General features: G+C 44.0%; 1 protein-coding gene across 2 annotated transcripts in view; it reads right to left on the bottom strand.

Annotated features, from left to right (window-relative positions):
- Window positions 1–27,667, bottom strand: part of MAF (MAF bZIP transcription factor) — a 190,532-nt gene that overhangs the window by 118,356 nt on the left and 44,509 nt on the right. The window contains exon 4 of one of the 2 annotated variants that reach the window (XM_086757959.1): window positions 8,585–9,655. The exons of the other annotated variant lie outside the window; for it this stretch is intronic. The gene's annotated coding sequence lies outside the window, so the exon portion shown is untranslated. Of the gene's footprint in view, window positions 1–8,584; window positions 9,656–27,667 lie in introns of those variants that run through there. 2 annotated transcript variants of the gene reach the window in all.

The raw sequence follows: 27,667 nt of genomic DNA, 5'->3' as shown, positions 1-27,667 counted from the left end.
AGCACTCCTCCCAATGTAAACCAGCCTCGGAGAGCATTATGTATCTGGGCTTCAGCATAAAAAGATTAATCTACTATAAAAATAATGAGTTTAACTGCAAGTTACTTTCCGCAGTGTGTTCCAAAGATCAAACACCCCTTTCTCCCCTGCCTTCCCCCGACACGTGGGCACGGACCCCCCCATCCCGGCCATGGGTGAGCGCCCTGGGCAGGCCGCCCCCTCACCCAGAGTTCGGGGTGTCTGGTGGAGCTTACAACACAGGAAGAAACAAAACCCAGCACACAGGGTGTATTTCAGTGAAAGAAACTCTGCAGCATAGGACATTTTGATGGTGAGACACAAATTTGTAAAGCCTTCCCTTACTCACAACAACAACAAAAACAAGACTCTTGCAGAGCAAACTGCCATTCCCTGAAAATTAGCTTCACTGCATCCTACGGCTGCCTGAATCTTTTGGCACATTTCTGAATATTGCTGTTCCAATGAGGCAAGGAGCAACAGACATCCAAATAAATTCCAGCAAGAAGTTTGAGTTTACTTTAAAGTCATTGCCTCTTTCACGAGGAGGTCAAGGCAAAGTTACTCAGTCGTAGTATTTCTTTGGCTTCCTGTTTTAAGTTACTGGGTTCTTGTACCGTCAAAGAGCTGCTGACTCCTACCCCTCAGGTGCCAGTGCTAGTGGAAAACGAGCTGCTCTTTCTTTCTCCTTCCTTATTTCTCTTTCCCTTCTTCCCTCTGTGCGTTACTTTGGGGTTGTCTGAGGGACAGGTACACAGCAAACAGCCACCAGAAAGTCCTTAACTAAAATAACACAGATTTTACAGATTTTAAAATACAGCTGGGTAAGAAACTGGCCCTTTTAAGGCTCCCTGAAATACAACCAGCATATAAGCACCCCGCGTAGCACAGAGCCAGCTATGGTACAGACCTGGAGCCCAGAGCGGGATGCCTGAGCCTGCAGACCTCAGAGCCGGGCTGGGATTCCTCACGGTCCAAGTTTCGATGGCGTTAAGATCTGACAAATTAGTTTGACTTATTGAGACTATGGCTATGGCTGCAACTTAAGATGAAATTTGAGTTTACACTTTTACAAGCTTGAAAATGTGGCTTTTTTTTTTTTTCCTGGAATCGTAAGTCTTTAAAAAGCTGTGTAAGACCCCCAAGGCCTCATGGAAAAGTCAGTGTGGAACAACTCCCCTGAATAAGTTAAAAGCCTTTCCTGACCTCACTACTAAAATATTTGAGGCACTAAATAAAACAAGGCAGTAAGAGGAAAAAAAAAAGGTTCTGTGGACATGCTACAGCATCTCTTCACCTTCACAGCCTGAAGAGGGTGGAGCACAATTAGCTCACATGTGAGAAATTTGGGCAGGCAAGGAGCTTCAAGAATTGTTAAATTCAGCCCCAGCCCAGAATCCTGTTGCCACCTGAACAGCAGCTCAGAAAGCAGCAGTTAAACTGGGGAGCTCATTGCTGCAAGGTGCTGTGGTGGCCAGAGGAGCGAGTGGGATCCAGAGGGGACGAGAGGACCTGAGACACAAAGACCAAAGGCCATTAGACTCAAAACCCCCAGGTGCAGTCTCTACACTACTGATTTCCAGAACAAGGAGCATGTAGCAAAGGGAAATATCCCACCAGCAATGCCTTGTTCTTCAAACTTTCTCCTATATTGAACATCAGGGAGAAAACATACAGAGCTACACAGATTTTGCACAAATCCAGATCTCAGTTCTGTGCAATTCTGTCTCTCTAAGGAGTGACGCTGTTGCACGGCTCCCTTGCCCTCTGCCAGGACGGGGCAAAGCTTTCAGGCTTGGTGTAGGTACACGGCAAGCCCCAGGATGCATCCCTGCCCAACACAGGTTTTCTGAGAAATGGAAGCAGAGGAAGATATTCCCAGGCAGCTGGATGTGAGAGTATTTCAATATCCGCTCATCCAAGCTTTAATCTCTAAATTGCAAAAACATTAACATTATTGATTGATCAGACATCAATCCAACAGGAAATTTAATTAAATTAAAATGTGTCACTGAGCAGTCCTCACTGCGTCACGTATGAATCTTTGATAGTAAATTGATACCGTGTTCCCAGTTTAATTTATCCACCACCATTTTATTTTCCTGTGCTGAGAACAAGTGTGCTTGCAGACTCAGAGGGGTACGCACTCGTCTCCAGGGCATCCATCCAGTGCACACCAGCACCAAAGTCCCCCACATTTGCTGGATATGGATTATTTACAGCTGAACGGGCTCCAGCCAGACAGCTTCTGGGGCAACACCTTCACTCAGGGCACTGTTACGGGGCTGACCCCCGCCCAGCGACGGCTGAGCACAGCTTTCCTATTTCAGACCAACAGCAGATTTCTCCCCAAAGGCAGCAGGAGAAAGGCTGAGAGGTCCCTTGCATTAAATCCACTTATTCCCAGGGTGAGCACGCACGGCTCCGACCCCAGCCCGTGTGCAGCCGCTGTGCGCCGAGGCAGTGGCAGCTGACGGTGAAACTACTGTATCGAGCAGCGCCAGAGCCCCCGCCAAAGCCCAGACACACGCGGATAATATCGAGATGCTAAGACGGATGATTAAGAAACAACTCCATATAGCAACTTCTTCAGAGTACTATAAATCATTACAGCTGGCTGAATAATACAAAAAGAGATTAAGAAATATTTTCTCCAATTCATTTCTGAACAGCAGTGGGTTTGGTTTGCTGTCACTTATGGCAGCATGATATTTACTGTAATTTATTATTATTGCTGCTGCTTGCTGCTATTCAGGCGGCCACTGGCTATTTATGAAAAAGTTTGCGAATCCGGGAAGTTCATCTGGGGTTTTTTTTCTAAACTGTTTTTCGTACCTGCTGGGGTCTCATTTGTTCCCCAACATTTGTTGTTCTCCTTCCCAAGTGCCAGGTCTCAGGGATGAGCCGAGGGGCCGCACGTGACCCAGCTCACGCACCGCAGGGCCGGGGAAGAGCCGAAGGGAAGGAACCAGCAACTGGCGCTGGGCTGAGATGGCTTTGCTGTCAATAGCGAGGTGGGGGGAGGAAGGGAAATCCAAATCAGTATTTATAGACATCAAAATCCAGCACTAAGCATTTTGCAGAGAGAAGGAAAACAAAGATTAGGTTACCCAGATGAATGTTATTCACTGTCAACAACTTCCACACTCACCAAGGAGCGTGCAAACTCCTGCAGTCTCTGTGCCTGCTGAGCACTAAGCTGCATGTGAGTGGTGCCACTCTTCATAAACCGCTTGCATTATTTTTTGGGTTACTTTCTTTAATCTTACTGAATTCAACTCCAATTCCATTTCTGGAGAGCCGTCCTCAAAACAAATACCGAGGTAATACTGATGGGCTTGTGACGAGATGTGAAAATGGAGCTGTCTCAGCACGGAGTCCTACAGACAGAGCACAGATTTTCTCTGTCTCCACCTCCCACTTGCAGCACAAGTACAGTTTTCGTGCCTTTGTCAGAAGTGCCAACCTAGGGAAGCTGCAATGCACAAGCAAGGAGAGGAGCGATGAATTAACTTGACAACGTGCATTGCTGACAAGAAATCTCTTAGGAATTTGATCCATAAAGGTTTGCTTCTCCATGGCCCATGTCAGGGGTGACTGTTCTCAGCGTGTCCAGCGCCACATGGTGCGTATTTCGGCTCAGATGTATCTCTGCTTTGCAAAGGAAAATCCCCGCTGCACAGAATGGACAAAGTGAACTCAGCTGCATGGGGAAATGGATCTGGAACTGCATTCAGAGGCAGTGATTTATATATAAATTATAAAGTGTGTCAATTCCAGGCACCCAATTAGATGGAGTTTGTCAGACCCAGCTCTGGAACGTGTATAGCCTGCAGAAACCATCCAGAAAACCTAAAATGCTGCTTTAAACCCCAAAGTGTGAAAGGCCCCAAACCAGGATTTAATGGATTAGTAAGGCTGAAAAGGACCATCATAATCATCTGGTGTTGTTTCCTATGTAACACAGCTGAAGAACTTCACCCACTCATTTCAGCATCAAAGCCATAACTTCTGCTGAAGCTATTGAATATCTTTAGAGAGACACTCACTCTTGATTTAGAGACTGAAAGTAATGCTAAATCCGCCGCATTCCGAAGTCAACTGTTCCAGCCGTTGACTACTCTTGCTATTAAAAAGGCTCACTTCCAGGGCCATTTTATCTAGCTCCAGCTTCCTACAGTCAGATCCTGCTACATCCTTCCTCACTGTATTAAGGAGCAGATTACAGTCAGGTTTAAGTTGTGGGGACTATCCTATGAATCACTGCACACTTTCCCTTCTTGGATAGTCTTGGAAATACATCACCTGAAAGATTTGCGAATGGAGAAATTCATTGAAAATATAATTTGCAAGAGAACAACCTGAATAACCTCCTCTTTTCTGATGAAGAACTTCTGTGCATTTTTGTGTGTGTTTTATTATCTGCATTTTATTTTGCTTTTAATCTGGCAGCTCTGAGATGATACGGACAAAGAGATATAGGTGAAGATGTGTTGCACTTCGAGCTCTCCCTTAGCACATTAGCCAAGGCGTAATTCTGCGCATCAAAGCAGCAGTCTGTGCCACATCCAGCGCAGACGCTGAACAATGTCCCTTTAGAAAGGGCAGAGGGTGCGAGTAGCTTTATGACACTATTGATTTATTCTGTGCCTGCAGTTAAAAACTATACCCAGACAGACAATAAAAATAACTGCTCTAACCATATAACAGCTTCCTGCTACTAAAATGGATTTTACACTTAAAGTCACGGAGGGCTTTTCTTTCTTTTTTAAGTCTCAATTATGATTTTTTTTTTTCTGAATAAATGGAAATGAGAAATTGTCAGAACTGGTTTAGTCCTGATGTCCTTTTCTCTGCTTCCCTCAGTGTTTAAAAAGGCCAAGATTATTTTCCTGTTGTAAAGTTGTGTTGTAAGTGCACTAGTAGGCACAATAGTATGGTATTAATCAGCCCACAATTCCTACATGAAGAAATATGCAGTGGGAGTGGTAATCTGGAATGGATTTACCATACAAAATAAAATTGGTTATGGGCTTTGTGGTCAACTGGATGGGCTGGGATGGAGGTGTTGGCCTTAGGTTTGAATGTTAAAATAATATCTAGAGCAATAAGATAATCTCCTAGGAAGCCTATTTTCACGCAAAGGACCCCACAGATTTGCATGTTGAGATTTATGCAAGCTGCAAGTGCTTTCCTACCTTGAAACTGGTGTCTCAAGCAAGTTGCTAGCAAGCTTCTACAGTAACTAGCAAGTTTCTATGATAATAGGGAAGGAATCTTAAGAATTGCAGCCCTGTCTTACTGGGAGGATATGAATGGCTCAATGAAATGTTTTAAGATCATATAACCTTCCTTGAGGGCTTTACCTAAATCCCTGAAACTGCTGAAAAAAAATCGAGAAGGTAGTGCAACAGGCCCATGAGTTAGCACCCATGCTGGCTGGAGAGGTCCTGTGTCTTTTTACCTATCCTGACCTGGTGTTAGCACAAATTTTTGGACAGAAATGCAGTGATTCAGACCAGGGAGATAATTGCTCTGAAACTTGTGCTTTTTTTTCAGATATTTTGTCAGCTGGATCAGTTCTGTCCTCTAGCTCACACAACAGCATCCATAGGCACAAAATATGGAGAGTGAGGTGATGTAAACGAGAGCACAAAGAAAAAAAAATAATTTATATATGAGGTAGTGTGAGATGGGATGAGGCAGTCAGGTAAAGCAAGGACAGGCAAACATCAGGGCCTGTTTCTCTACAGAATAGAGATGAGCAGCCTGCCTGCATGGGGTCAGATAGCACGAGGAGGAGTCCACTCTGCTGGGGAAAAAATGATCAGGAAAAGGAAAAAAAAAGGAGGGATCTGCTATTCAAGTGCCATTCCCTTTCCATAGGTTTTATGATTCGGGAGACATTGCCTGAATGACACATAATGTGAGATATTGTAATGTGGCCTCCTGTCCCTGGAGATGCTCTCTGAAATTAAATTATTCCATCAGTAGAGTTATTATAAAAGTGAGCAAATATTGTAATAAATGAACTCAAACCTTTGAAACATTGGTGGGGAAGTCAGGATTAGACTCTTCATATCTGGCTGGGGGATTTTTCCCACTTACTTATGCTCTACGATAAAGTTCAGATACATTAATTATCTTGGTTTAAAATTAAATTATTGAATATGTCTGCAAGATATGTTTTTATTTTAATTTGTAAAACATACAAATAGGAAAGTTTACACAGAAAATGACCCTGTGGAAAAAGTATGCTCTCCAGTCTAGGGAGAGAAGACAGAGGACTTTTCTCAGCTTTGCTTTCACACATCCTTTTGGTGGTTCTGGCATTGGAAACCTTAACTTCACTTCTTGCACCAGGCGGCACTGTCTGGTGAAGTGCTCAGGCGGATGTGACACTGGAGATGGGGATCTTTTTCTATTTCTCTGATTTTCATGTAATGGTCAGCAGAAAATACCAAAGATGGAATTAAATTTGACCCTTAAATTACAAGGTTGATTGGTTAACCTGCATCGTCTCTTCAACTCATCTGGACAAATCAGGATCTGGCCCTTATGTACCTACATATGCACCTCGGCTCAAGCGCAGTTCAGACAGGACCCGTCTTTAAATGGGAGTTCACGACCCACCACAGCAAGTTGCACCACAGCTTCATCAGCCTGGGGTGAAATCTTCACCTTTCTGGATGGGAAGCTTAACTGGGAGAAGAATTTCTCCCTGAAAGCCCTAACAGCTCTGCAATGCTGGAAAAAATCCTTATGGGGGAGTGATCCCTTCTGGTGCTTTTCAAAGCCTGCTTTTCCGAGTAGCAGATATATTTATATAGGAGGTGGGTTGCTAAGCACAGTAACTACTTACAGGAGCTAGGCACAACAAACCAGCTCCCCAGGTCTGACTCTGCACTCGAGTACAGCTACATGGGTGTAGATGGCTGCATAACTCAATAACTGTGATAGAACATAAATCCCGAGTAGGAAATTACTTAAGGTAGCTATGGCACCTGAGGGTTCATGCAGTGAAGATGCTCAATGGGAGCTGGTCTTTCCTAGAAGTAATGAAGAGGCTGATGTGTTTAATCACAAAAAGGAAACCATTCTTGACGTCTGTGGGCACAGGTCAGAACACAGTGTACGTCTTAGGTGATAAAGCAGATAATGGGTCATGAAACAGCCTGACTCAGAAGGGAAAAGGCCATGTCTCACCCAATGTGTCCCTGTGTTATAGATTTACTGCACTTACGGAATAAGAGTGCTCAAAAACTTGTGCCAGCATCAAATCATCCTTGAATTTGCATGGTTCTGGGATTTTGTGCTATATCCAGGAGTTTCAGCATAGCTCCCTGGAAGATGGAGCAAATGTCTTCTGTCTCATCCATTTCCCCTCCACACTGGTGAAAGAGCAGCACAGGATCTGTATGTGCTGCATCCTTCCACACTTCCAGCTGAAAGTTTAATTTGTGGAAGAAGCAGGCTGAACAGAACAAATAGGAGGTAAACCTGAAAGATCTGAGTGGATGTTGCTGTTTGCAACTTAGCAAGCTGGTCTTTGAGAAATACTCTCTTCACTAGCTGGATGCCAATTGCCAAGCGATGCTATCAGTTGATTAAAACACAGCCTGCCAGCTTCCTGCTTGATAAAACTAAGTACAATCTGATTGGGAATTCTCAAATCCATTACAGAATGACTAGTCCATCACTTAAATCAGCGTACACCATTTTGCCATGAATCATCAACATACTTTGCTAATACATCTGCAGCAGCTAAACCCTGACAGTTTGTCAAAACGGTTCCTGAGGGCTGCATTCCAGGAGGGTGGGAAATGGCAGGAGCTTGGGACCATGAAGGTTTCCTGTTGTTCCCTGCTCAGCTGGGTGAAGGTCATTTCCTCTCCTCTCTCACACAGAAGAAGCTGAACCCTCAGCCCCCAAAGATATGTTAGTGAGCTCCTAGAAATAACAGCCAGCCCCGCAGGAGCCCTCTCCTGCATGGCCACGCTGACCAGGCCACTTCACTCCCCAAGGAGGAGTGCTTATTTATCTCCAAAGGGGCAAATGCGGTGAGCTGCAGGGGAAAAAAAGTGCCATGAGCTATCACAAATCAGCCTTGCACTTCATTTCTTCTGCATGCTGTAACACACAAAAAAAAAAACAAACCCCACAGGGCTGCAGAGCCAGGGTAGCATTCCTGCAGCGGAAGGGAGAGGCATGCTGCCAACACATTAAGGATAATCAACCAGCAAGTTGGGGTGTTTAAAAAAAGCCCTCTTTTGTTGGCTCTTTGGAGGGTTTTTTATCTCCTGAGTTGGAGGTGGGTGCCCAACTCCAGATACACATCAGGGTTTGCACATCAGCTGCAATGTATTTTTGATCATCCCAATGTGATAGATGGAAGTGTTACTCAGTGAACTGCTGTGGGACACTTTCTAGCTGAACAACACTGATACACCAGAAGAGCAAGTCAACCCCAGCAGAAACATAAAGTCTTCGTGCCTTAACAGAAATAAGATGTTATGGAGGGGAACAAACTGATGCAGAATCTTCTAGAGAAAGTGAGCAAATGCAATGAAATTTGGAGGCCCTTTATTATTGATCACCTAAGCAGCAGATTATAATGAAACGGTGAGGTCAGAAAGATAATAAACCCTAATCATAGGAATTCTCAGTGGTCTGATAACCAGTGTTACCCTCCTTTGATTCCCCCTCCTCATTCTTTTTCTGTTGCAATTAAACATCACAAGGTCTACTCGAGGAATGTACAGATAATACAACACTTCCATACACAATGTCAGTACAAATTCTTATCTGGTGTAAAGTCAGTGTAAACTCCATCTCTGGTCTCAATATGTTTTATTTACAAGAAAATGCATAAGCAGGAGACAAATATCTATTGTTTGTACAGTTTCATAGACATAAACTCTAATATAAGGGGAGGTTTGTACTCCCCCTTAAACTGCTGCGAGTCTGGGAAGTCTCTCCAGAAGGGAAGCTGGCTTGGAATAGGTGTCATAAAGCAGAGATTCACACACACAGTTTCTTCATTTAAACTAATATAAAGTGAGAGGACAAAGAGGCTCCCAAAATTCTGCCCTTGTGGTTCAGATTTGAATATGTGTTTTTAAAGCTGGCCAAGCAACTGAAATTAAGTCTCATATAATTAAGTTCCAGTAATTTGAGCAGAAAGTAGTCCTGGGAAAATTAGCAGGCTGAAAAAGTTATGGCAAAGCAGATATATTGGTGTGTTGTTTGTTTTTTTTTTTGTGCCATTCCTGTCATATCAGAAGTCCACAAAGAGGAAGTTTAGGGTGAGTCAAGAGTTTTCAGTCTCTGGTGTGCAGACCCCCAAAGTTCACAGATTAAAACAAACAGGCAGCCGGCTGGGCGGTGTGTTCCCAACTGAAGATCTCTTCAAACTTTCTGTACAGAACCATAATACTGCCCCAAAGTCTTCATCCTCAAGAACGCTGCCTTCATCTTCTAGAATGTGTTTGGCATTGCTCTCTGCTCCTTACACCCACCAGCAGTCCTGGCTTACCTCCTGCTGCTGAAGAAACTTTTGGCCTCCTCAAGGTGCAGATTTATAAGCAGTGTGATCTCCTCTGCATCCAGGCGTCACCACTCCAGGTCTTCTGGGAGACTAAGGTTGGAAATTGGAAAACGGATCACAAAAAGTGATAAAAGTAGAAGGAAAAAGGACAGCAGCAAGGAGGCAGCTACAGAAGACAGGGCAGTTAACAAACAGAAAGGATAACGAACCAGGAGAAGTCTTGGTAGAAGAGAGGAACAGCAGTCAAGAGAGCTGCCAGTCACCAGCAAAAAGGGCATCACAAAGCATTTGACTTTCTCTATAGGACCAGCTCCACTCCAGACTGGCATGAGAGCTCTGGACAGTTTGACAGCCTTCCTCTGGCAAAGCAGGGTCACACACACCCTGAAGGACTTTGTGGTGGTGTGGCTGATCCCTTGGATCAGAGCTGAATGTCCCACCAAGCCCTGGCTTGCTTTTGGAGAGAGCTCCCTGCTGGGTCTCCTCTGGAGGGAATCTGTGAGCACCAAAGCTGCTCTGCTCTGAGTGCCCAAAAAATGAAGACAACCAGGGGATTACTGCAAAACCACCCCACGCTCCAAACTGGGACACTAGCATAGACACAGCTGAAGCGTAACCCAAGAGAAGCAGGACTGTCAGTTGTCTTAAATACACTAAATATACCTGGGGAAAAACTGTGGATGATTTACAACATTAAAAGTGTTGAAAACCACCAGACCTTTTTTTTTGTAACACTCTGCTGTTTTACTAGGTCATATTGTACCTTCAACATTTCCACAAACTTCAGTTACCATCAGCCAGATCTCTGCTTAACAAACAGTGAAACACACAGTTTGCCCAATGATCACTAAATTACGCAGGAGGAACCACAATTGATAAGACAATGATTTATGGACTATTGTTTTCTAGTTTCTCGTAAATAATCCTAATTGGTGCTAATCATCCACCCTCTGCTTTGTGTTATCACCACGCAAAGTACACTTCCTAAAGTAGCTATTTAGGGGCATAATCCTTCTGAAAGGCAAGACAGCTATTGACTTCAACAGGATCTGGATTAAGGAGCTCAGAGGAAAGCGGCTCTGGAACACGAGCAAAACACATCACACTGTCTTTCCATGTCTGCACTGAAAAGTTTCTTTTCAGTACAGTCACGGTAAATTCAGTGAGTTACAGTAATCCCTTCCACGTGGGCTTCTTGCAGGGACTCTTCAGTCTTTCTACTGGCTCAAAAATGCACCACGCAGGATCTAAATTTGCCGATGCTGTTACTGCCAGTTTGCAGCTCCATCCCGCATCCCCTTGCAGTGGGCTGGCGGCGTCATACCTGAGAAAGACTGCTTTGCACCAGCAGGCACCTGCACCAGGACTTGGTGTCTTTCTGGCTCTGATTTTATTGTTATCCCTGCAAAAGCACTTTGATCTTTTGGTGCTTCTCCATTTATCACGCCATACCCTTGTCAGGAGAGAACCGCAGAACTCAAGACCTCCTTGTTTGCTGGTTTTAGGGGTAAGGTTTGGTGGGTTCAGTTTTAGCATACAGATGAGCTTGCTTGACCTTAACAGATCTGCACTTTAAATAACACTTAAATAGCATTCTAGAGGGTACAGTTGCATGCTGCTTGCTTACGGAAACTACAAGGAAACCAGACAGCTTTTCAATTCATGTATCAAAGGGAAGGAGATTTACACATAAAAGGGTGAATTATTTTGATTTGTAGTTTCCAAGTCACTACACATTCGCCAACATAAATGCTCCCTTGTCTCTGGTTTCTGATAGTTCATATCAGGCTCAGTGGCTGAGATTCTCAAAAGTGGTAATTTTTGAGGCCAATATTTCTCAGTGCCAACCCAAGGTGCCTTAAAGAGACCAGATATTGCTAAGATGCTGCGTATCTTTGAAAAATAAGGCCATTTTAGTATCTTTCAAACTAGACATATCCCAAAGCGACAGAGTGTAAAATCATCGGGGGTGGGTTTGCTAGAGGAATAAAGCTCCTTCTCCCACCACACCGTCCCTTCCACTGTGCTGTTCATGCTGGTCCTCACAGCATCCTCCCCACATCACCATTAAAGGTCCCTGCAGAGTCAACATTACCAGTCCTTTTTGACATTCTCAACCACCAAACATCCTACATAACCTATAAAAAGAGCTCATTTCCTTAGCTACTTCATCTTTTAAATAGCTATCAGAGAAAAGTCTCCTACGGCCTGAGTCTGGATAGCTAAAATCTAGCTATATGGTATTTGAGGGAGAGGAGGGAAGAAACCCTATCCCATTATCTGCATTATCCCGTTACCCTTGGATGCCTTCCATGCACTTGGAGGAGCAATGCCCCATTCTTGAGGCTTCACATTGCAGCCACTGCCTTTTTGGCAGAAGAAGGGTGGATGTGGCTCCCTTCAAAGTCAATCAATGTCACACCTTTAATCAATCTAGAAGGTCACCACTGTACTTCCATCAAAAAGAGCAAGGTACAATTCTCGCTGAGTCCTAAATGTTTATGGGGAACTCAGGTTGCAGTGGGTGTTGAAAAAAAGTCTTTTCTGGTCCTGACCTCACCACATCTTCTATTCCTAGCTCCTTTGCAAGAGTTTAAGATCAAATAAGAATCATATCCAGGTCTCTGAGACACAACAATGCAGAAGCATGTATAATGAAACCCCAAAACTGACTTAGTTTTGTGTTTCATTATGGCTTTGAACACATCCCGTTTTGCTGAAAGGTTCAGAAAGCTCAGAGAGCTTTTGTGTGAAGGCAGGTCACATTTTGAGCAAGCTTAAAATGATTTTGAGTTTCCCATCATAATCATTTATGAAATGTTATTGTTCGGCTGAGATGTCTGTTAGTGTTCACAGAACAAAAATCTGTTGCATTTCAAGGAACTGAGGAGGGAGGACCTGAGCAAGGCATGTGTGAAAACCATTCAAACTTGAAGTCAGGACCCCTTGTATAAACCAACCTATCTATACAAAATGCTGAAACTGTTAAGCTAGAAAATTCTTCCACTTCAAGTTGAAGTCATTTCATTACCACTTTGGCACAACTAGAGCAGGATCCAAAGCCCACTGAAGTCAAGGGTAGAATTTCCATTGATTTCCAAGGAGCCTGGATCAGATCCTAGATCACATTGTCACACTGCAGCAAAACCCAGCCGTGTTGCGGCGTACCCACCTGCTCTCTCAAGTCTCGGCTCTCGCCGTTCAGATTCATTGCAGGTAAAATCTAGGTTATTCCGGCACTCTCTTGGTGCAATGCTAAATAAATACTGTTTTATCAAAATCAGCAATGCTGAATACTGCTCCTCATTAGTAAATTAGGCCAACTAATGAACATTTTTTAAGAGGAGTTGTCTCCTTAAATCAAAACCAAGTGTCAAAAATCCTTATTCTATCAATCAGACTGGTGCCCTCCTGCACCAGCTGCAGACTAGGGCTGGCTAAAGACATATGGAAAAAGTGAATGAGGACCTCACAGAATTTTTTTTTTTTTTAATGAGGTACTTAGGCTTCTTTTAGAACTAAGAACAATTCAACATAATCTGGTTAGGTAAGGGATCAGCAGCTTCTGTGTTCACAAGAAAGAAGGGAAGAAGGAAAGAAAAAAGGCAGGCAGGCAAGAAGGGAGGAAGGAAGAAAGGAGGGGAGGAAGACCCTGTGTATCGCTTGCTAATATTTCATGTTGACAAGTCACAAAAACATGAAAACCTCCTTTAACCTCTTGCCTGCTCTTGACAAAATCATCCACCTACAAATTAAAATAATCTTCAGACATTGCCTGAATTATTTTCTTAGGCAGTCCTGTAAATTGTTGTGTACACTAAGAAATTATTTAAAAAATAAGACATGGAGATTTTTTTTTCCCCTCTGCAAATCAAAACAGAAGTCTATATCTGAGATGAATTTCTGGGAACAAATAATCCTCTGGAGCTGGTACTAGAGTAGGTGTCCTAAACAAACCTACAGAAGGAGCATAATGAGGCAATGATTTATTGTGCGCTATGCAACTCTCACTGCTGTGCAGCATCTTGTAAGAACTACCAAAAGGGAGAGGCAGTAATCATACAGCCTCCTCCTCCTCATATGTTTCTGGATACTACCTGCTCTGGACACGACTGCATGACACCAAAATGGGGCTGCAGACACCCCGAGATGCAGGATTGGCAAATTATCTTTGTGCTGCAGCATTTCATGTCATACTTAAAGCTGCACTATCTTCCCCCTACCTAAAAAATAAAATTAAAAAAAACCACACTATATTTGGATACTCTGAAGCTTTACAGAAATACAAAATGTCATTCGTATTGGACATGTTATTGCTCTGTTTGCACAGAAAATATTTTCAGGAATGTTTCCATCAGTAGATGGAAAATCTTCCTCGGTAAAACTCCCCTTGGTTTCAAAAGGGGCAGCCTTTCACCTATTCCATTTTAAATGCATTAGGGATTAAATACAGATAGCAAGTTCTGCACACATAAAAGCATTTGTAAGAAAATCTTGGTCCTAAAGAATTACAATCAATCAAATGAGAAGCAGAAACATGCAATGTAACTGGTATTGCACCAATCAATACAGATCAACATGAGTCTGATCCTAACTGGTTTGTATTTGCAATTTGCTGTGCTTTTTTTTTTTGCAATTTAAAATTAATTTGGGTTCTGCTAACGACAGGTGGGCTGCTTGCAGTTCTTACCAAGTTCCTCCCAGTTTCTTCAATTTAAGAATACAAAAAATTATCTGTAACTAAGAATTAGTCTTCAAATGGTTCTAGTGAGTTATTTATAATAAATAAACGTGAAAAAAATTACCTGCAGACTACTTGTGCTCAACTTCCTCCCCACCCCAAAAGGCTAAATCAGTGAAATAAATTAATTGCTATGAATTATTCAGCTCTACCTGTGGCAATGAAAAATAGCAACAGCATTAGGTTTCTTCTTTGTGTACTAAGCCTCTAATTTATAGAGAATGCATATTAATAAAACACAGGATATTCATCAATATTCAAGTCACTGGCAGCCTGGCTATTTAATCTAAAATTACCAGCCAGCTCAAAACTCTTACTAGTTAATCACGCAATCTAAGACATTCTGATATTGATGGTTAACACTAATTGCCCAACTGCCATTTATAAAATCCTCTCCTACATCTTCCCTTTGCCTGGCAGAGACCCCTTTGACACGTTTAACTTCACGGACAAGCTGGGGAAGGCCAGCTTATCTGGGCTGTTCTTCAACCCAAAATGTTTTTTTATTTGTTTCCCATTAAAAGGATGTTGTCTCCTTTTATGGTTTTGCATTTTGAACATTATCAGTAAAAAATGTTGTTCATAATGAAGATCTTTGATAAGCTTCCCTACTTCTACAGATGTTCTGCAGGTGGAGAGAAGAACCAGCTGGTTTTTGTTTCACTGTGCAGAATCTGTTGTCCTTCACAACGGAAGCAAAGGTGTTCAGATCAGGAAGGCCAAAACAATGATCAGTCTCAGTTGCCAAACCTGAACTCCATGAAAAGGCACTGACAGTGAATTTCCTACCCCAAACCTGACTTCATGCTCCCAAGGGGATGGCTGGCATAGAGCAGTGATATCTTCAGACATTGCCAACTTATGCTACATAACTTCCTCTGCACACACTGAGGTGCAACAAGAGAATTTGGGGAACATTTTCATGAGATGCAACTTGGACAAAATTTAGGCTCAAAGTCCCAAAGTTTATCATGCCAGTAAGAGGTGCTGATGAAGGGATGTCAGGGACAGCTTCCTAAAGCAATGCACCGTCATGCCAAACCTGAGCCAGTCTTGGTATCTATCACCTTTCTCTTTTTATTAACTTAATCAGATAAAAATAAAAAACCAAACCAAACCAAACAAACAAACAACAAAAAAAAAAACCAGGCAAATGGAAACCTTTCAGTTGTTCTAACCAAAAAGTCAAGATCCTGGAAGTTAAGTGTAAACCAGCAAATCTGCAAAGAACTCACTGTCCTCACTGAAGCAGAAACTTCAAACTACAAGCATATATAGAGAATCATGTAAATGCTACTGCATAATAAATAATTCTTAAAAACCGCATTCTCAATCACTTTCAAATTATTTTACCCTTGTTTTACTTAAGTTGAAACTTAAGAACCAAAGAAAAGTATTGCAAAAAAATATTTTTGGAGTAAGGAACATCCCTTTCTTTGTATACAGATGTTCTCTGGAACACAGAGAGACATTTTCTGTATTTTATAATTTTGCCCCTCTGGAATTCAGGAACTACTGACAAATCAGTTATTGCATCTTCCCATTATTTGAGGGCTGCTAGTTAGCGATGACTGGTCAGATATGGCGTGTAGGATTGCTCCTACTCCCCGATCGCCCCAGCGCAAAAGCACCCTCCTGGCCTTGAGACTTATGTAAGGGATCCCATCCATCACGGCCGTGTCAATAAGAACTTGAACCTGAATGTTTGCAGAAAGCAAACACTCAGAGTGCAATAGCAGAGTCTACTCCAATTCATTTCAAAATTCCAGTAAATATTTGTGAACGGGGTTTTGTAGCATTCGCACAGGTCCCGCTGGCGATTAAACTCAGCTTTAACACGCAGTGAGGCTCCCGGTGAATTCCGAGCTGCCGAGAGGTAACAACATGCTGACAGCGAGGAGAAAATGATGACTGCAGAGTGAAACACAGCCTCGGAACAAGCAGGGACTAAATAAACTCTCAACACACCTCGGTAATTCTTTGTGGCATAAAAAGTGGCTTGGGCCTTGTCTGAACTAGGCTTTTACCTAAGTTAGAAAACCATGTTTAAATTAAATTTAAAGACCATTCTTCTTAAAAGCACTTCTACAATGCTTTGGCTGGACAATGTGTTTTTCTAACCAATGTTTACATAGTTTGACCCATTTTCACTTCTTTGCTTTAACTGAAACTATTAATTAAGCTACTTAAAAATTAAATGGAGTATATGCCTCCTTTGGACTAGATCTCAGGCTTCATTTAATTGTTGGTTCTTGTGCTGAGTTTGGCTGTGAGGGTGTGTGAATCTGTCTCCATTTGGAAATGAACCTGAAATTACCAATATATTTCATACAGGCTACAAGATTGAGTAAAATGCCGAAGACATGCCCTGCTTTAATTGTTTTAATTGTTTGGACTATATCCCCATGATATTAAAAATTACATCTGCAATAAACATCATGACATGAGCCGGGCACAACTCACTGTTGAAAACTGTGTGCATCTTTAAATGGCTGAGCCGGTGTTAGAGGCACAAAACAAAATTTGATTTTGTGAGCATGCAAACATTCACACATCGCATTTCTTGTGATTTATATGCCATAATCATGCTGGATTTTCAAGTGGAAAGGGTACCTAGAAATTACTGAAGAAGGGTCATCTCTATTTTTCTATTTGCAACTAATATAATACAAGGCTTTATGTAGAGGGGCCCAGTGTGCATTCCGAAGCCTGATTTAGATTTTCCCGTTGAACGGCTTTTCTGTATAGAAATCTCATGAAGACACACTGATCCTTTAAACTTCAGTGTTGATGCTGAAATTATGCTGCGTGTCAAAATTACATCAAACAACTGCACTTATTTCCACCAGAAAAATTTTATTATTTCACTCTCATTTACATTATATTTTTTCCCCACTATAATGCTGACTTGGAAATTCCCTTAGGTCTGGACATCTCCAAGTAGACTTTTTCAGTAGAAAGAAAGCTTTCATTATATTTTGTAATTTTTTTTTCTCCTGATTTGAATGTTATAATTGGATTGGAGACATATTTATTGAGAACTTCATGTTTTGCCAGGCTCCACGAGCAGCATCTTTTAATTTCTCTCTTTTCAATGAACCTTTTGACTTGATAAAAGTGGCTCTAAGGTATTTTTACAAAAGAGGACAACACAGCCAGTTCATTTTAAACCCCTGTCTTTAAAGTATCTCATTTCCTTATTATTTCCTAATAGAGGCACTATCCTGCAATGTCATAAAGAATGCCATAGTTGACTTCAGTGGGATCAGGATCACTCCTCACTGTAATTAGGTCTATATTTCAAAATATTAGAGGTCATTTTCTTCTTTTTTTTTTTTTTTTTTCCATCTGAGAAAACTTTTTTTTTCCTTCCCAAAAAGACTTTCAAGGGTGACTGTCAGTGGAATACTAAAAATAAGTTGCACGTATTCCAGTTGCTACAATTTATACCTCTAATGAAATTTTCCTCTTCTCATTTACTGCAAATTTTTAATGGGAGCTTTTATAGCCATTGATTCAGTATCTTTAATCTTCCGCCAATATTAGATAGAAATGGAACTAACTAGGGAAAATCCATCTGGTTATAAAGCACACTGTCTATAAAGTTGTTCAGTTCATCCAAAACTACTTTTTTTTTCCCCAGTGGGTCGGATAGGATAAAATTATATTTTGAAATACTGTTAATACTATTCAGAGATTAATACACATGTAATTAATAATAAGTTTTAAATATTATGACGCCTCTGGAGAAATCAAAGGATCCAGTGTCAATCACCCTGACTACCAGGGATGGGCCAGATCCCACAGCGCCAGGTTCTGATGCTCTTAATTATGCTCCATAGCAAAACCTACTCTCTAAGCCCAGTAGGTGAGATCCAGCCCCAGCCCAAGCCAGGGAGGGAGTACATCATTTCCAGCTACTAATTTAGACAGGATCTGTCAGGGTTTGCATGAGCAAAGGTCTGGGAGCCAGTCTCACAGGGAGAAAATAGCTGAGCACCCACACCCCAGGTCATGGCCTCTCCATCCTTCCCTTTGCCGAGTGCTCGCCGCAGGCTCTGCGGTCGCTGTTTTGCAGAGAGTTGTGCCGGTTCACCAGGAGCTGCTGGGCTCCCTCCCCTGCCCCAAGCGCCTCTCCCCAGCCCCGTAACCACTCTGGAGTAGACACCCTTTGTCCACACGGTCTATTTATAAAACCCCACTTCCAAAAACGTGTTTCAGCCGGCATGGGTCAGCTTCACAACACCAATTACAGCAGTCAGGCTGAGTGGCAGGAAGGCGCAGCACCCAAAAGAAATGGTCCAGGCCAGTAACAACTTGACCCTGAGCAGCTACAGGCAGAGCTGCACGTCTGACCATGCCGCCCAAGCAGGGGAAAAACATACGCTTTTCCCTCATGATCATCGTGTCAACGCTAAAAATATAAAGCGCTTCAAGCCTGCAAAGAACTCGACTGTGCCCGGTGGACAGTCCCTTTAAAAATCCATCAGTCTACAATGCAGAATGAAATCCCGCACCCGCTGAAGGGAATGGAAAAACTCTCCTGCCCTGCGAGGTGCCAGGAGTTCCTTCCCGGGGCAGGAAAGTTAAGGACATGTAGAAGACACTGGCAAGACACAGGACCTATTTTTGGACGCTGTCTATGCTCGGTATTTCTACCCATCCCGTTAACTCTGTACCAGAACATGTAGGAATCATTCATGCATTTAGTAATCAGGAACTGAAAAAGGAAGATTGCCCAAATTTCCCAGATGAGGAACAGAAGCCAAGGTGGGGGGTGCTCCCACATGGTCCCGCTGGGACACGCATACTGCACGCAGCCTGCAGCCGCAGGGCACAGGGATGCCAGCTCCCCAGGGAAGCAGTGGGACAAGGGACACCAGCTCTGCCAGAACCAGTGTGGGGGCGGCTACATGAACCAGCGCAGCGGAAATTCCCAGGAGAATCTTTTGGTCTCCCCACCAGTGTGCTTCCTAGAAAACAGCCAGCTTCCCATCCTCCAGCACCTCCTTAGTGCTCGCCAGTTACAGACAACAGCACAGCCCAGCTCCTGCATTATCAGCAAAAACCTCTCCACTTCCCTCCCATCTGAGCCACCTTCCCTGCCTTTTGCGTGTCCATACACTCACCCTTCCCACACCATCCATGCAGGCAGTAACAGATGAGCCCCTGCCAAACACTGGCCTGGGTTTCTGCAGCCACCATGCACAGATGGGCACTCATACATCCTCACAGGGAAGCAGCATGCGTCCCTGTAGCGCGCTGCTGCTGAGACCAGAGTTGTGCGCTTCCCACTCTGCTTACTTCTCATCACACACAACTTCATGGCCAGGATGCAGAAGAAGGTTCTGCCAGGAAAAGATTGGTTAGTTCACATGCTTCCAGGGCTTTATCCAGCAGCCTGTGCCAGCCTCCCAGATGAAACACTCACTGCTGCTTCCTACCACAGATTAAAATGGTCAGCATGGACTGGAGCAGGAGAGGTGAGCGGCCTACATGGCCACAGACACGACTCAGGGCATGAAGTACACCAGCCATGCACAGCCATCACCACCACCCGGGCTGGGAAAGGTGGAGATTTAGGGGCTATGTGCATGTGCGTCTTTTCTTCTCCATCTCATCCATATCTGGCATAGGAAAGGAATGTGATCTCACGACAGTGTGAGAAAAAGTCTCTATTTATTCTGTCTGGAAGGGCATTGCGTGCAGTGAAAGCCTCTCAGCCCACACACGTTCTCAGAGGAGACTCTGCTTGGGGTGCAGACAGATGACCCCCTGTGGGTCCCCCCCACTATGGGTGATTACCCCCAGACCGCAGCCAGCAGAAGGAGGCATCCTTCATATCCTCCACCCCAGCGCAAGGTCCAGCATCCTAACACTGCCCGCAAAAAGTCGGTGCCAAATTTCGGCAGGCCGGAGGTGCGGGCACACACTCCCTTCTGCTGAGTTGGCTGAGCTCCGGGGCCCCTTGGGGCTGGCGGCGGCGGGGGCACTTCTGTCAGCACTCTGCGGAAACAAGTTAATTGACATATGCTAACACGCTGTTAAACATAACACGGTCATGTTTAAAAATATGCTAGCTAGTCAGATCAAATGCATTTTTAAACACACCTGGCTTTTTTTTCCAAAAAGGAAGAGGTTTTGGTTAACATGTGCTAGTAAAAACATTTTTTAACATGGTAGAGACCCAGGAGATGTGAAAGCTATGGCAAGTGTCCTTTGGCCAACTACAGTCTGCAGGGAAAGTTGACTTAATAAACAGGTTTTCCCTGATAATGTTCATTTGTTTACATTGTCCAGTTCACAGGATTTCAACACAAACACGCAGCAAAATGTTTACGTGCAGCATAATACCCATGTAATCCATCCACAATGTTTATAAATTTGGCCCTAAGGCACTACCGCAATAAACACCATCATCGTGTAATATGATAATAACAACACCCCAAAAGCATTACAACTCTTCCTGTCAATACAGGTATCTCCTTAATGACATGTTCCAACTGAGAGCAGAATTGAAGCCAAGGTGTAGTTTGGTGTCTTTAGTGATAGTTATAATATACATCCAGGGCGAGGACTACTCCCTTCAACTGAAAGGAAGCCAGTTTCTGACTTTGTCCCACGTTTCTTTTCTTTCTATAAACTGCTGTTGCTAGCAAACACGTACACCCTTCCCTTTGCATGCTCTTCTGCTGCTGGCTGGTCCTCTTCAGCCTAAGGATTCACCTACAACAGCTTTTTACTTCTAGTTTGAAGCCAGAATCCTCAATGATAGGATAATTTCCAGAGAAGCCGTTCGCACCATCGCAGACCAGCAAGTGTGATTTTGGCTGCTGGATGAAACAGCGAGTGCAAGAGAACACTAAAAGACTTTGCTTCCATGCAAATGTAATATGGGACAGAAAATGGAAAATGGCATAACAAAAATCTAGGTCAGTGAAAAGCTTACTTGTACGAACAGACAATAAGCAAAATTGCCTCTAAATATAACAAATACTTACTCAGGTTTTTACTGAAAGCATTGAGGGTTCTTTAAACAATATCACCAGGGCCTGATTTGTATATCTGCATACCCAAAAAGCACAGTGCAAAATGAAGTCAAAACTCAAAAATGAAACCATACACGAGATGCTTGGCAGCAAACACGCACAAATACAAGCAGTGATCGCCCTTCCTCTGTGCCCGAGTCAGCGTAACTGCAGAGTTGCACAAAGGGGTTGAAACCAGGCTTTGGGGATGAAGTGCAGAACGGAGACCCACCACTGCTGAAATCAGAGGGGTTACAGAGAGCTTGCACCAGCACTGCTAAGAGCTGACACTTTTGTTGGAATAAGCGAGACTCTCTACGGTGTACATCGTATTTGTGTGGGGGGCTTAAAGCACAGGAGAAATTTAAAGAAAATAGAGATGACTATGGAGAAGAAAGGAGCCTGAGGGGCACTTCAGAGCAAGCCTGTTGCTATCGAGCTGCCTAGGCCAGGGGCCCCCCAGCTCCAAGCACTGTTGCCGGATGCAACAACAACCTCGGAGCTTGGGATGCCTATCCCAGGGCTTGACCACGGGCTGATGGGCATGTTGTTACAGAGCTTGGGCTGAGATGTGCTGCAACCCAATTCTATGCCCCCGTACACCTGCGAGACCTGGAAGGCGAAGGAAGGCTGAGGTTGGAGCTTAGAGCAGGTTGAACATGTTCTCTCAGCAGTAGCTACTACTGGGAAGAGAAAGGAGTAAAAAAGGAAAAAGCCCAGGCTCCTGCCCCTTCTGCACTGTAAGAGGAGGTCAGAGAGCTGCCCTGACCATCCCTGCACCGGAGCAAATGCTCCTGGTGAGATGATCCGGTGAAAATCTGTAAGGTCCTCTGGCTGTGCTCTTCCCCAGGGGAGATGATATTATCAGATTTTTTAAAAAGAGCAAGTGAGAGAAAAGCCTGCTAGCTTATGAACTTCCTTGATCTGAAGCTCCACAAATTCTTTCCATGGTTTTGGTACAGCACCTTATGCACAGGGTGGAAGGGGAAGCTATTGAGTGTTGTATTACAGAGGGGAAAAACATCTCAAATTCCTTTCTATTTATACTCACAACTTTTCCAAATCATTATACACAAATCCCCTAGCCTCAGCTGAACTGCTCATGGGTTACAGGGCCAAGAAAGAGGTGGAGCCTTCATAGCTTGCACTAAGCCTTTCAGAAACTTGGAGAAAGTTCCCCAAAAAAATGAAAGCAATGAAAATTACCATGCCAGACAGAAGATTTAACCTCTACAGTGCCCCACAAGCACAGTATGAATACGCAATACAGTAGGAGGTTGCTTTCATAACAGGGAGCACAGGTTGCTTATTTGAGAGAAGTTTTCTGGGACTATCTTCATTGTTAAGCTGAGGCTGACACTGGGTACAGAGAGACAGAAATTTGACAAAAGCATTGAGCGTTTGGGGGTATTTGAGAAAAAAAAAAATCTATTCTGGTAGTCCAGACACTAGGCTGAGACTTGTTAAGTTGTGAACTTGTTAAATTCCTACTCCACCAACGGCTTCCTGCATGACAAGAAACCAAAGCCTATTTCTGCTGGTACAAATTCTCCTTGACTTTAAGAGACACTGTGGCCTTTGCGTTTCAGCTCCTCACCCATAAAACAGTTTGATGCCTGCTTCCCCTTGTGTCACAGGAGCTCTGCTGAACACCCTCGCGATGCATCAGTACGCGGCCGGGCACAGAGGGGCCTTGAGCCGGGAGGACAGGTCCAGCTGAGGCGAGTCCTGAGACGCATCCTTGCATGGTGCTTCTGCACCTCCTCATGTAAGCCTGCACTTGAGATGGCTTAAAAACTTAAGTAATTAATGTTTTAAATCCCTTTTACCTCTGTTATAACCACTAAGGTGCATGGTTTTCAGATTTCAGTTTCCTTGTCATTATTTTTGGGTTTTCTTTGTTTTGGTTATGTTTTGTTCATTGTTTTTAGCCAAAACAGTGGACTAAATGAGGAACACCGGTTTTTACTTCTGTTTCCGGTCTATTTTCACTTGACGGCTTTCAAGTTTTAGCAAAGTGCTCTTATTTTTGGATTTCCAACACTGAACAGGGCAATACAGACATTAAAGTAAAAAATATGCTAATTGGACTCTAAAATAAATGTAAAAGTTATGAGAACTCTCTAATCACATGAGACTTGGAAGCTCCCATCTCTACCCTAATTAAAAATCTCAGTCTTGTATGATTTAGCACAAGGCTCATCAATACAGCTCACAAGTATGAGGTGCAAGAACAAAGCACCTCATGGGCTCCTCCGGAGGGACTCACAACACCTTACATGAGCAGATTTAAGGTCATAAATCACAACCATGTGTCTTGATTTTATAAACAGGAGCTGGGGAACCCCACCAGTAGGAACAGGGATGTGGACTCCAGGATTGTATCTGGGCTCCAAGAAGGACTCATGAGAGCCTCAGGAGGACTGAATGGAAACACCCCATGGGGTGATCCAGAAGGGTGGTTTCTGGCCTCATATCTTCTGGGAAAATCTCTGGAGGGTGACGCACATACCCTACAGCCCACCAAACTCTTCCCAAACTACCCACTGCCCCAGAAAGTCTGCAGACAAGACGGATATTGATGTTGAGGGAGCTGGCTGCTGTCCCACCTTCTCCATGGAGAATGGATGGATCTGGGCTCACAGCTTCACTACCACGCGCAAGTCACCGATGGAGCTAGTGGGGCTCAATGACATGTGCAGCTGCTGTACTCTGCTGTGTTTATCCACAACCAAGTGCTTTTTAAATATGGACTGCTGAGTTACCCAGAAAGCACCTTAGCCAGTATGCCCTCAGATTTCCAACCGGTAGCCCTTAAAAATAGAGTGGTGGCTGTTTCGCCCCCGTTAAACAAGTAAATGTAACGTTACTAGAGGTCTGGAGCCTTCTGCGCTGAGCTTCAACCTGCAGCAGTATTTCCCTGCTAGAAAAAAGCAGGCTGGAGTTGGTGACATAACACCAAATATACAGATGGGATCACACTATAATTAGCAAGGGAATGTCATTCCTGCCATCTTTGCTTCGTTTGTAACTGTGCCTGTAAGCTCTGGGGAATGGTGTGCATTTCACACAGTCTGCACAAGAACGAGGATTGCCAACTGTCCCAGTTCTGGTGGGATACCCTTGGGCCTCTGCCCCGAGGCTTGCGGAGATGCCAACAGCGCCACGGGAGAGCGATGCCCCACGCCATGCCACCGCCGAGACCCTGGTCCCAGGGCAGAGCGGGGCGATTTCTTCTGCAGGGCAGCAACAATGCAGCTCCCTCCAAAATACCACACGCTCCCAATCCAGAGGAGCGTTGTCCATTGCTCCTTGACAAGCTCCTTCACATGCACCCAAAACCATCCTTCTGCCTATCAATCATCAAGCCAAACGTGCAGCCTGGACCTAAGAACAGAGGCTGATAATTCTGTTCCCCTCCACGCTCAGCTTGCTCCCAGGAGGGAGAGGATTTATTCAGCGCAAATATGGGGATTTTCACAGGAGCTGTGCTTTTCAGCATGTAACCAGTATTTTTAAATCTCTCTATTGGTTCCAGTAAAACCCCAAATCAATGCTTAAGGTTTTACTGCTTACTTTAAACGTGCTCAATAATATAAGTCCAGTTGTCTTTTAAACACTGTCATCCTCTGCAGGCACTTAGATGAAAAACTTACTATTGGCTCTGCTCTGCCTACGGAGCCGAGTGAATCTGCTCAGTGTTTCACCAGGCTGCACAAACTGGTGAAACCAGCCAAGGGAACAAACAAACCCATAGTGTAATATGTTCCTTGTCCTAACGTGTGAAGTTCAAATCAGCATACTCAAGGAGGCTAATTCATTGTATTGAGTCCAAAGGGACCTTGCCTCTCAAGATCTCAATGCACGTTAGAAATACCAAATTGCACAGATTTTTAACTCTGGGAATTTTAAACAGAACAGACCCCTCTATCATCTCATCAGTTCCTCCTTCATGACAAATAAATAATTTCCCTGTGTATTTCTTGCACGAACCCTAAATTTTGAGATAAAGTAGAACATACATTTTTCTGGTAAGGACTTCAGCCTTGATGAAAAACTTCAAATGATGGCGAATACACCACATCCCTGGATAGATTCCCTGATTTTTCATTCTCTTTGCCATAAAAAAAATTCATCTCCACAAGCCCCCCTGCAGTGCCATCTTATGGGTAAACTGAGGCCTGGAGGAGTCAGGACTTCCCTAAGGTTACAGAGTGACAAAGTGCATTTTCCCACTATTATTTTCAGCTCATTTAAGCTGCGGCTGCTGCTGAAAGGCCCTTCTGTTGTGTGCTGCCTGTCCCTGCCTGCACCTTCCACCTCCCCCAGCCCGCGTCCCCGCTCCCCGCTCGCAGCCCTTGCAGGCAGTCCCACGGGACAGGGAGGCACCCACGCTGCTCCCAGCACCCACCCACACCCACAGGGGCCAAAGCACCTGCAGAGACGTGCTACGTGGCACCAGTAAGCTCGGAGCCCCCCAGTCCTGCCTGGGCTATGACAGAGGAATAAAGCAGCTCCTGTTGTGAGCTACAGCCAGCATCCAGGAGCCTGGAGACCCGGGATCCGCTCGCAGCTCCACCACTGAATTTTTGCAGATCTGTAGGGAAATCACTTATTTCCCCGGGATTTCCCCATAAATTTGACAGAGTGCCTTGAGATTCCCCAAGGAAAGGCACTGTTCAAGTACAAAGCTTAATTATGATTGTTATAATATAGTCATGCCACTAATTCCCACTAAGAACTGCAAATCGCTCCCATTCCACTCCTCCATCCCCCATGCTTGTCAGTGCTGGTGGACAATTAATTCCCCAAAAAGAATATATTAAACACATGCGAAACCTCTTATATTCACAGGACATCCATGAGCAGATTGCAGCTCCCCTCAAACATATTTGTGATTTGAATGCATCAAGTGATGTATTTCCATACATTTTTTTTAACAGCCTGACAGAATTTATTTAAAATTCAAGTTGTGACTGGCCGAATAAATCTTGAGACATCCTCCCTGTGCCCATGATCAACTGAATTCTTCTACCACATACAAACGTAAAATTAACTTTCTATGAAGCTTGCATAGTTGTCTTTAGAAATCATATTGAATGAGCTCCTTGGCTTAAGTTAAATTTAGCCATTTTGAAATCCACAGGAAGCAATCTCAGGAGGAGTGGAGAAGGCTGAGGCAAGTTCATTGAAAACCTCAAATGAATTAAAAGACACTGAAAATACCTTGCATTTTTGCCCTGTAAGAAACACCAGGGCCACCACAAGAAATGCATCAGCCTCCCTCAGCCAAGCTGAGCAGCAACAACTGTGACTTTCCATAAAGCCTAGGGGTTAGCGAAACCCCTGCCATAAGGGTTAAAGGATAAATTCAGCTCTGTGGCCACTGCTTAGGGAACATTTGAACAGTGGTTCAATACCCCACCTATAAAAATCATCCCCTCTGCTCTCAGCTCTGCTACCAGAACAAGAAGCTCTCAGATCCAGTCGTGTAATGCTAGGCCTGAAAAAAAACTACAAGTTGTGATGAAATTAAAGAAATCCAAATTTTCAGCCATTCTCTCCTGATAAAGGCTCTATTATTACCATTTACAAAGGGGAAACACAGCCAATTATAAGCTACTTCTGGCACATGCCAGGCCTCAAGCAGAAGATAAGCCAGCACAGCAGAGCTTGCAGCTGGAAGCCCAGAAACCTGAAAATGAGCTGACTCATGGAAATAACCTCATATAAAATATCGGATGGTTATTTTTCTCTCCCTCCTTTCTCTACGTCTTAGGAATGATATATTAATTGCCTTATTTACTTTGTCCCATAAAACTTACATTTTTTTATTAATGCGCTGCCTGTTCCAAGAGCAGTAGGTGTGGGAGTGGCTGGAGGGAGGGGAGCAGGGAGGAGAGCTGCTCTTTTGGGGGTACCACAGGGGAAAGGCCCCCTGAAACACAGCAGGTCCAAAAGCATGGCAACAAGCTTTCAGCTGAGCTTTATCCTGCTCCCAGAAAGCAAGCCAGCTCCTAATTTTGCCCTGATTTCCCCAAAACAAGGAGGCTGCCTGCACTGATGTTACACTGGGGAGAACAAGCACAAAATGAAGTTCACATAATTTATGCTCCTACCAGAAAAAAATGTGAGCGGTAGAACTGATTTCTTCTGGTTATGCCCTGTGCTGCCCATCCCAAAGCCCAGCTCCAGCAGCAGACCTGGTACTCAACTCCTCTGATCCTGCTCTTCCTCCACGGGCAGGGGGATGCAACTGGCTGTGGGCTGCCATCAGTGTGGATTTACCTGGTACCCCTGGCACAGACACCAACATGGAGCTTTTTTCTGCAC

Source organism: Chlamydotis macqueenii, chromosome 13 (assembly GCF_036417535.1).
Source record: "Chlamydotis macqueenii isolate bChlMac1 chromosome 13, bChlMac1.mat, whole genome shotgun sequence".
NCBI lineage: Eukaryota > Metazoa > Chordata > Aves > Otidiformes > Otididae > Chlamydotis > Chlamydotis macqueenii.
This window is presented reverse-complemented; position numbering and strand designations above follow the sequence as displayed.